The sequence below is a fragment of the Lactuca sativa genome, chromosome 1 (genome assembly GCF_002870075.4).
Source record: "Lactuca sativa cultivar Salinas chromosome 1, Lsat_Salinas_v11, whole genome shotgun sequence".
NCBI lineage: Eukaryota > Viridiplantae > Streptophyta > Magnoliopsida > Asterales > Asteraceae > Lactuca > Lactuca sativa.
Window position 1 is genome coordinate 11499721 of NC_056623.2, and position 9727 is coordinate 11509447.

Below are 9727 nucleotides of genomic sequence, written 5' to 3' on the forward strand. Positions count from 1 at the left end.
TCAATAAATCTGTCTAATGGAATGCTCTGTCTAATGGGAAGGTGGAAGTTGTTCAATAAGATTAGGAAACTTAATGCAAGAAGGATGTTTCCATGGAGTTGATCTCCATTGGAATGCTCTGTAGTGTTTGTTGTCAAGTCTTTGTGACTTTGTGCATAATCATTACAAGAGGATCAATGCATATAAGTTTAGAATCTAACAGATTTCGATAAATGGCATGAATTTGGAATTCTTGCATTTGCGGTAGGGATTTTGGACTGTGAAATGAGAATCATTGGAGTTATGTTCAATCGATCTATTTCACAAAGTAAAGATCATCGACAAACATAGTGTGCATACTTGGTGTATGGCATGACTAGTGTTTAGAAAACATAGTGTACATGCTTGGAGCATGGGACAACTGTTGTTTTTATTCAAGAATAAAGTTGATAGCTGAAAAAGTATGCAATGAATAATGTATAATCATATGGTGATAAATAAAAGGTGTTTTATTTATATTCATAAGTTCTGAGACCATATTGGATTCAATTATTCTTGTGTTTCATGTTGCATGTTTTGACTTCCAGAATAATTAGGTCATTCTTCCCGAATGACTAAGTTATTCAAACCATCCACAGTCGGTCATATGTTGGAAATAGATATGAATCAAGACTGTCATGGGTTGGGCTTGTAGAGGTCTAAGATGTTGGACAAGGTGGTGCTACAACACTCATGAGTGCTCATAAGTTCTAAGTATTGGATTCAACCCGCGCTCATTGGAATCACTTCATGGATTTTATCACGAGTGATCATGAGACGATAATATCTTATATTCTTCAAACCTAGAGATATGAGTTGTTACTATGAGTTGGTTATACATTGATTGCACGAAAACGCATTGGTAACTCGATGTTATAAAATGTGCCTTTGTGTATGATTCAACAAGTAGTAGAACAAGCCATATGAGTCGAAATTTATCCATTCCTTTTACCTTATGGATAAAAGCGATATCTGTGGGCCCCTCGATGATTTAATGATGATACATGTGAGTGCTTGGCCAAGCCAGGACTGATTTGATTTGTTCAATCAGTCAGTCGTCATAAATCGGAAATCGGGAAACAACGAATGGACAAAGAGAATGATTAATAATCCATGTCTCAGTCCATATGATATCTAGAATGGAGGAATATATGATCTCTTATCTAATGGAAAAGTCATTGAAAAAGGTCAGAGTTCATCGATAAGGTCAGAGTTCGACAACAGCTTTTGAGAGCTACGATTGCCAGTTGGGGTTTGAAGTCATACGCAATAATAGCTTTAGACTTATCCAAGTGGGAGACTGTTGGATTAGTGTCTAAGTCCATAACTATAATTGGTAAGACTTGACCCGACTCGGCATGGTCCATTTGGGTTGCATGGCATCGGGACATTTGGATAGACCGTTTGTGAGAAGAGGGCATTTGTGACATATTAATATATTATAAGTTCTAATATATTAATATAAAATTATGTTATTTAATTAGTATTGATCAAGAATACATTTGGACTTAATTTATTGATCAAAAGAGACTAATTAAATATATGGGGATTGATTGTGTAAATCATTCATTCTTATATATGTGGGCTTATGATCCAAGATTCCTTATGTTGGGTTTAACCCATGTGGTGGTCCATGGACACTCCATGGAGGTTAAAACCCATGGAGCATAAGGAATGGGTAAAGTCATGGGTTACATGGTGTAACCCTAATGTGCACACAATATAAGGACCCATTTAGCTCAAGAAATTGACACAAGTAATACACATATGAGGCCTAGTCAATTTGAGCTTGGAGTGTCTTCTTCTCATGGTTATTCCAAGTGTTCATGATGTTGTGTGAACCATTTGAGGTGTCACACTTGGGGCACTAGGCTCTCAAGCTTCATGGAGTCAAGCAACAACAAAAAGGTATGTATTCTATTTATTTTATTACCCAAGTATATGATATTTGTATGCTAGTATAGGGTAATATCTTGGAAACTTCATATTTGCATGTATAATAGAGAAAACATAGATCCAAGGTATTTAGGGTTGTATGTGCACCATAGGATGTTGTAGTATACTAAAACCCAACAACCTAATCTAGTTATAAGACAATTCGATGATTATCCTGATGGTTTTAAGCTCAAAAATCACTTTTCAAGCTCAACAATCACTAGGGTTTGAATGTAGGGTTTAAAAGGGATGGAGGCTGAAGATGTTAGGGTTTGGTGATGAGATAAGGAGCTTAAATAGAATCTAAGATCCTAAATTAGGGTTTGCATGAATCTGGAGTATGCCATGCGTACTCAATTACAGCCAACGTACACCTCTAAGGTGTCGCGATCCTTCTCCCTAGTACGCCCCGCGTACTCCCTATGTACGCCCTGTGTATTAGGGTTAGCCTTAAACCCTACCATCTTCCGAAGGCCATAACTTTTTCGTTACAAGTCTTTCTCTGATGTTACTTATATCCACAAAAAAGGTGATGAGAAGCTCGACGCTTCTACCAACTCATACTTACCTTAAAACTTCGCACACTAAAATCCAATTTCCATAAAATCCCAAACTGACACTTTACCGATATACCCTTTGGCTCTAAAACACAAACCAAACTCGCGGATCATCTAAATTACATTACCCATACCCAAATGGGTCTAAATCTCTCATTACCCTAAGGCCCTAAGATTGACGATAACCGATATCTGGGCCTTAACCCCAAATTAGGAAACGATACGGAACAGGGTGTTACAACTCTCCCCCACTTAAATTAGATTTTGTCCTCGAAATCACTCCTTACTACCCTCCTGGAAAACAATGTTCATAACAAAACCTTCTAGTGCTGAACAATCATTGATCCCATAATTGTCGATTTAACCCGTTACTTCTATAATTCTGAAGCCCCATAACTTGCATGACCTCCACACAGGTGGAACCAATTCAAAACAAAATCACAAGAGTCTTGTTCTATCATCATAACTGAAAACATCCTTTTGACCATGAATCCTTCAACTGATGCCCTTGGCATATAGATTCCTCAATCCATAACCTTCTGAGGTAAAGATCTTGCATATATATATATATATATATATATATATATATATATATATGTGTGTGTGTGTGTGTGTGTGTTTGTGTGTGTGTGGGTGTGTGTGTGTGTGTATATATATATATATATATATATATATATATATACCATCAACTCCCAACGTGAGTCTCGACCAAAAGCCAACTTGGTACATAATGTATAACCTGAGATTCAAGGATTTACACTTGCATTTCACTCGAAATCTTCTAATTCACTGCATCCATTCACTAAACTGGGATATAAAAAATCCTCAATCCACCACTGAGACTGCAAATCTCGCACCTGGTCCAGCCACCAGGTTCCTAAGAGTCCAACTGATAAGGCTACCCTAGCCTATGCACCACACTATGTGTAACATCCAAAAAATTCATTTTTAATTCAACCAAAACATTGAATATCTTTAATTCTACATTCAATATCCTTTTGCAAAATATTCAAAAGTACTTTATTAGAAAACAGTTATCAGAGTCCAATCCCAAAATCATCATAATGCGAAAACATGGGTGGATGTGTTGCGATTAAGTCGAGCCCTTCCCTTTTGAATAGGAAATACCTGAAACCATAACCATAAAAACTTTAAGCACAAAGCTTAGTGGGTTTCCTAAAATACCCCATACTATACATAGTAAACACATATTGGGCCCCCGCTCTCCATCGGGCCCTGCCCGACATCGAGTCCCACCCGGCCTTGGGCCCCGCTCGGTTTACAGATCTGTCAATCACCAGGATCCTCCTGACACCGGACCCCGCCCGATACACATATAATCAGATAAACACATAATCATATACTAATACGTGTGATAATCACAAAGATAACAGCCTACAATACAGTCATCGGGCCTCGCCCGGCATCGAGCCCCGCTCGACATACATACCAATGCATACACATGCAAGAGGCTTGTAGACATCTAACATCCTAACATACTAAACGATGGGCTGACATTGGTGCCTTCGACCCGCTAAACACAGTGAGGAAACTCACCTCAGACTATTGAATCTCACAGATAAATCTCTGTTGTTGATCCGCTAAAATCCTCGTGCTATCAACATAAAATAACATCCAATTAATAATTGGATCCCGACTCACACTAAGAGTCCATACTAGGATAAAAGACCTTTTTACCCTTTACCTAACTTGGCCCAAGCCAACAATCCAAAAAGCCCAAATTCCAAAATGATCACCCAAGGCCCAAATATCGCCCGATTTTCCAAATTAAAAAAAAAAATCTAATAAGATAACATCAGTCCAAAAATAGAATTATGATGGCCCAACAAATCCTTAGACTCCTAAGGTCCAATATGGGCCCAATACCGTAAATCCCAAAACTCTAAAGCCCATTGCTGAGTATGCGGGCGTACTCAGCTCATACGCTTAGCGTACATTCTCTGAGGCTTGTATGCGCAACGTACCAACTTGTACGCCCAGCGTACTCCCAAGATGGCCAACTTTCATCATTAAGCTCTTATTCGGTTAAGCCTTCAACCCAACTCTCAAATCTGACCTCCTAAAGGTGGCTTATCATGTAAAGTTGGCGACTTTACGTGCATGCATGGCTTAATGGGGTTCTATAGCTCAAAAGAACTTAAAAATGGTCTTAACACATGCATGAGTCCATAAACACCTCAAAGCTTGCATATTTTATGGATAAAGGGACCAAAAGAACCCTAGATCTACCTTCGATCACTTATGGAGTGAATCAAGAGGCTCAACGATCCTTCAAAGGACTCAAAAAGCACAAAATAGCACATAACTAGATCTAGCATCATTGCTTAGAAAGATTGCAGATTTTTACCTCAAAAATTTAGCAAATGATGAACTAAACTCGGATCCTCAAGCTCCAAGCGCAACTCCAAATGGTCCACGTTTTCTTCTCATTCATAAAGCACCAACAAACACACTTTGTGGATCAAAGCTCTCAAGAACTCACTAGGGTTTCGATTTATGGATAAGGGAGGGTGGAGACTGTTTAAATAGGGTGCAAACCCTAAAAATTAGGGCTTAACTCGTCCACGTACGCCATGCCTACTCCATGTACGCCCCACATATGTGGTTAAGACCCGCGATCCAGAATACACCAGTACACCCAATGTACAAGGAGTTCGCTCGACGTACCCCAACTTTCCTAAAGTTGACAATTTTGCCCCTTAGGGACCAATTCTACAAAACATTAACACCCAAGGGTCCAAATTGAGAAATACTTTGAATCGAGTGTTACATTATTCCACACCTTTGCCACATAATCATCCTACTAAAACCATAATCCAATTCCTTGACCCAAACGGTCTTTATAAGGTCTCACATGCATTGCCATAATCCTACGGGCCTCGCCCACGGCTCTCATCCAGTTTATACCAACGAAAGGGCCATGCCCACGGGTCTCACCCCATCGAGAGCTGATGGGTTTTAGTATACTACAACCTCCTATGGTGCACATACAACCCTAAATACCTCGGATCTATGTTTTCACTAATTATACATGCAAATGGTTTCCAAGGCATTAACCCTATAACTAGCATGCAATTTGACATAAACAAATAAGATACTAGTTACAATAACATACCTCTTTGTTGTAGCTTGATTCCATGGAGCTTAAGAGCCTAGTGCCCCAAGTGTGACACCTCAAATGGTTTACACTGTTGGATTAGTGTCTAAGTCTATAACTATTTTGGTATGTACTTGACCCGATTATGAGCATGGTCCTTTTGGGTTGCCTTCACCATAGCAATATGTAGGATGAATTAAGGAGAGAAGGGTTTAAATATGATTTATTAATATATTATGAGAATAATATATTAAAGGAGAAAAAATATTGTTTAATTAATATTAGTCAAGAATTAATTGATAATTAATTTTGTGGCTAAAAGAGATTAATTAAATTTGGGGGACTGGATTGAAATTATTAGATAATTGAGTTATTGGGCTAAGGAATGCTAAAGGATCAAGGGGTGAACGAAATTATGATGGAAGCCCATCATATTTTCGTCCATGGCCTTATCCAGAAGGTTCCATGGGCTGCTTAGAGTTTAAGTTGTCCATTAGGGTTTTGACTGAAACCCTAGCAGCCCACACAAGTATATAAAGGACCCCTTAGGCTCCAAAAACGGTGACAACACTTCCATTAGGGTTTCCAGCCGTTTTTGGTGCCTCCCCTCTCTTCTCCTTTTCATCCAAGTTGCATAAGGTGTTTGTGACTCCATTAGAGGTGCAGAACTTGAGGCACTAAGCTTTCTAAGGCCAATCCAAGCAAGGAATTGATTGTTATTGCTATATAACAATCAAAGGTAATTCTATAAACCCTAATTCAGTTTATAATATGTTAGATCTAAGTTTATTAGTCTTGGATTCAAAGCATGTACAATAGAGAAACCTAGATCCAAGCATTAGGGTTTGTATGAGCACATAGGATTGTTCTTATGCCTAAAACCCATCAGTGGTATCAGAGACTTGATTGGTTTCAGTTGTATGTGATGCTTTACTGCTTTATTTACTGAAAAACGAATTTTTGGCCTCTGCCCGACCTGACTCGGCGAGTCTGTCCCTGACTCGGCGAGTCCAGTCCCTGACTCGGCGAGTCCAGGGGTCAGACAGAGGGAATTCCGGGTTTTTGCTGCTGTTTTGACTTGGATTTGATACCTAATTCATTTTTTGAAGTTAAAATCCGATTTTTATCTTAAATTAGTGATTATCCTTGCCAAAACAATAGATAATTTCAAATCTTTTAAATAATAGTTTGTTTATATGATAAATATAGATTATTTCAAATTATTTGGTAATTATCTAATGACTAAAATAAGATTAGGTCAAATATAGATAATTGTGAAATTAATTGTTTAATTTGAATTATTTGTTATTTGATCCCTAATGTTTTGAAATGTTTCAAAACTTGCCATCAAGTTTTTGGAATTTAATAGTTAATTAAAAGTTTAATTTTGAAATGTTAAATTCTAAAACCCTAGTAATTTGAAAAAGTTCAAATCACACCCTTATGGTTTTATTAATTAATTAAAGTGTATAATTAAAAGTGATTTAATAAACCCATATAGTTTTGGTTTATATTTAATTAAATTAAAAGCATAATTTTACTAAACTAAACCACCTAGTATTTTAAAAGTGTAAAATACACCCTATACTATATATAACATTAAAAGTTTAGTATTATATATGTATGAGTAAACAGTCAGTCTTACCGTTAATAGGCCTCATTCACGAAGTTGGTCTATAAGGGGTGTTTAAGGAAATTGCCTATAAAATGGCGATTGAATGGGTATCTACTCTTACCCACCGCACTCTTGACTGGTGGAGGGTCGTTAGCCGAACGGGTAGGATAGGACAGAAACCTTCCATTATAAGTATAATGAAGTACAAAGTAACTAAATGCTTTTTTAAATTCTCAAATCATAGTTACTTTAGGCAAAATGTGAAATTGTATGCTAACCCATGGAATTACACTTCGTACCCTTGTCAAACGTTAGTGGAGCGTGTGTGGTTAACCGGCACACTAATTTGGGGATGACATTGGTGGCGAAGGGTGGCTCGATGCTTATCATAGATCAATGGAGCGTGTGTGGCTAACCGGCACATTGATTAGGTAATTGTAGCATTGGGTGTACCACGTGATTCGTATGGTTATTTACACCTTGTTTGTGATCCTCGGCATCCCAGTCACAAATAGTAGGGCATAATCGAGATTAAACATGCCATTGAAAAGTTCAATGAATCTCAAAAGATCTAGGAGTTTCAATTCATTTAAAACTTAAACTTTCTTTTCGTTTATCATGGTGGAAATTGGTAAATCGTCATTTACCTACCTTCAGATATTCTGCAACTAGATTACGGCATTCCTCTTCTAGGTTGTAGAGTATTGTGTTGGATCCTAGCTTGATGTTTCATTTGGGTGTTACATCAAGAATTCTAATCAACTTAACTTGAATTTTCTCCCGTTTTGTAGATGTCTACATCTTACAATGGTCTTCCCAAATCCTTTGGAACAAGCTTTCCAAATGAAGATGACGTTCCGAGATACGATCAAGGAAATGAGAGTCGTGCTTCACTTCCTCCACCTCCTCCAATTATTCTCCCTGACCCACAAGTTCAAAGGCTTGAAAAGTTCAAGCTCACTCAAGCCCTTTTGGCAAGTAAACACGAAGATGGGAAACCTGTGTGTACACACGTCTTAGAGATGAAGTCACACATTGATAGGTTAAGCATGTTGGGTGTCGAGATTTCAAGCGAGTTGGCTGTTGACTGGGTTCTTCAGTCACTTCCTGAATCATATAGTGAGTTCGTTAGAGAGTACTATATGATGGACCACAACGTGACCCTAATTGATCTCACCTATTTGCTTATAGCTACTGAATCAGCAATGATTTGGCGTGCTGGTCAAGCAAATTTGTCTAGTGAATCAAACTCTCAACTTCAATGGACACTGGCAACATTGGAATTCCAAAAAGAACTAAGTCTGTGATTGTCCGATGTGCTGTGCCAAAGGAGTCCATTTGCTTTTATTGCCAAGAGAAGGGGCATTGGAGACGAAGCTGCCCTAACTACCTGAGAGATCTAAGAGATGGGAGAGTCAAGACGTATGGCTCTGCTTCAGGTAAAATCCATTATCTAACTCTTTTGAGTTCCTATTCTAGATTCTTAATACATGATGTGATAAGATTACATTTTGATGTTTTGTAGGATCGAAGAAAAGAGAGGAAGCTTGAGGGAAGAAGTGAGCTGAATCTAATCATGAAGAAATGGATTTCGATCGCATTACTTGAAGAATGGATTCTTGAGCTACTACTTGGAGTTAGAATAGATTGTTAAGAAATATGTAATAACATTTTTTTTCAATTGAATTGCATTGTAAGGACAAAATTTTTCCGCAATAAAATGAATTTTGATTTTATCTTATTTATTTATCCTTGCGATGGCATGTATGAAAAATTGATGTTTAAATGTTTCTATTATTAGCAATAATGGATTTGATTCTTAATTATGTTATTTGTGGAAATGTCAAAAGTTTACCAAATAGGGAGAGTTTCTCATCGCCCAAGTTTCAATTGGATAGAAACTTGGAATCATGCAATGTGTATTGTATGATGAATGAAAAAAACTTTCACATTTGGGAAACTTAGACTAATTCTTTGACAAAGTGTCAATTGAAGAACTAGGAGATCGAGTACACTAGGTCGTACGTTGATCAAGTCTACCACAAGAGTGACAAAGATATTCGTCATGATTTACTAAAGTTTAGTAAACATGGTTATACTTATAAGATTGAGTATAATTCTGAGTTAACTGAAATAGTTTCAATCAATAGCAGAACGAATAAGAAGCATCAAGAGGGCAGAAAGATAAAAGTTTCTCCATTCTAAGAAGAAGGGAGAGTACCTTTTATTGTGTTTTATGATGAAGTCTTAATGATTAAGAACCATATCTCAATTGATCCTCTAAGTGAGTCTTAGTACATTTGCATGTCTAAGAAGAGGAATCAAGTATTGTAGAAATGGTTAAATCAATAAGTCAATCATACTTCGTTCCAATATCAAGTCTTAGAGTCAAGATTGTGAAATTGAGTGAAAAGTCTTAAGTAGGTTTATAACACTCATCAAATGTGGAATTTGGAAAAAGTTTTCTTATTCTTGCACATTTGA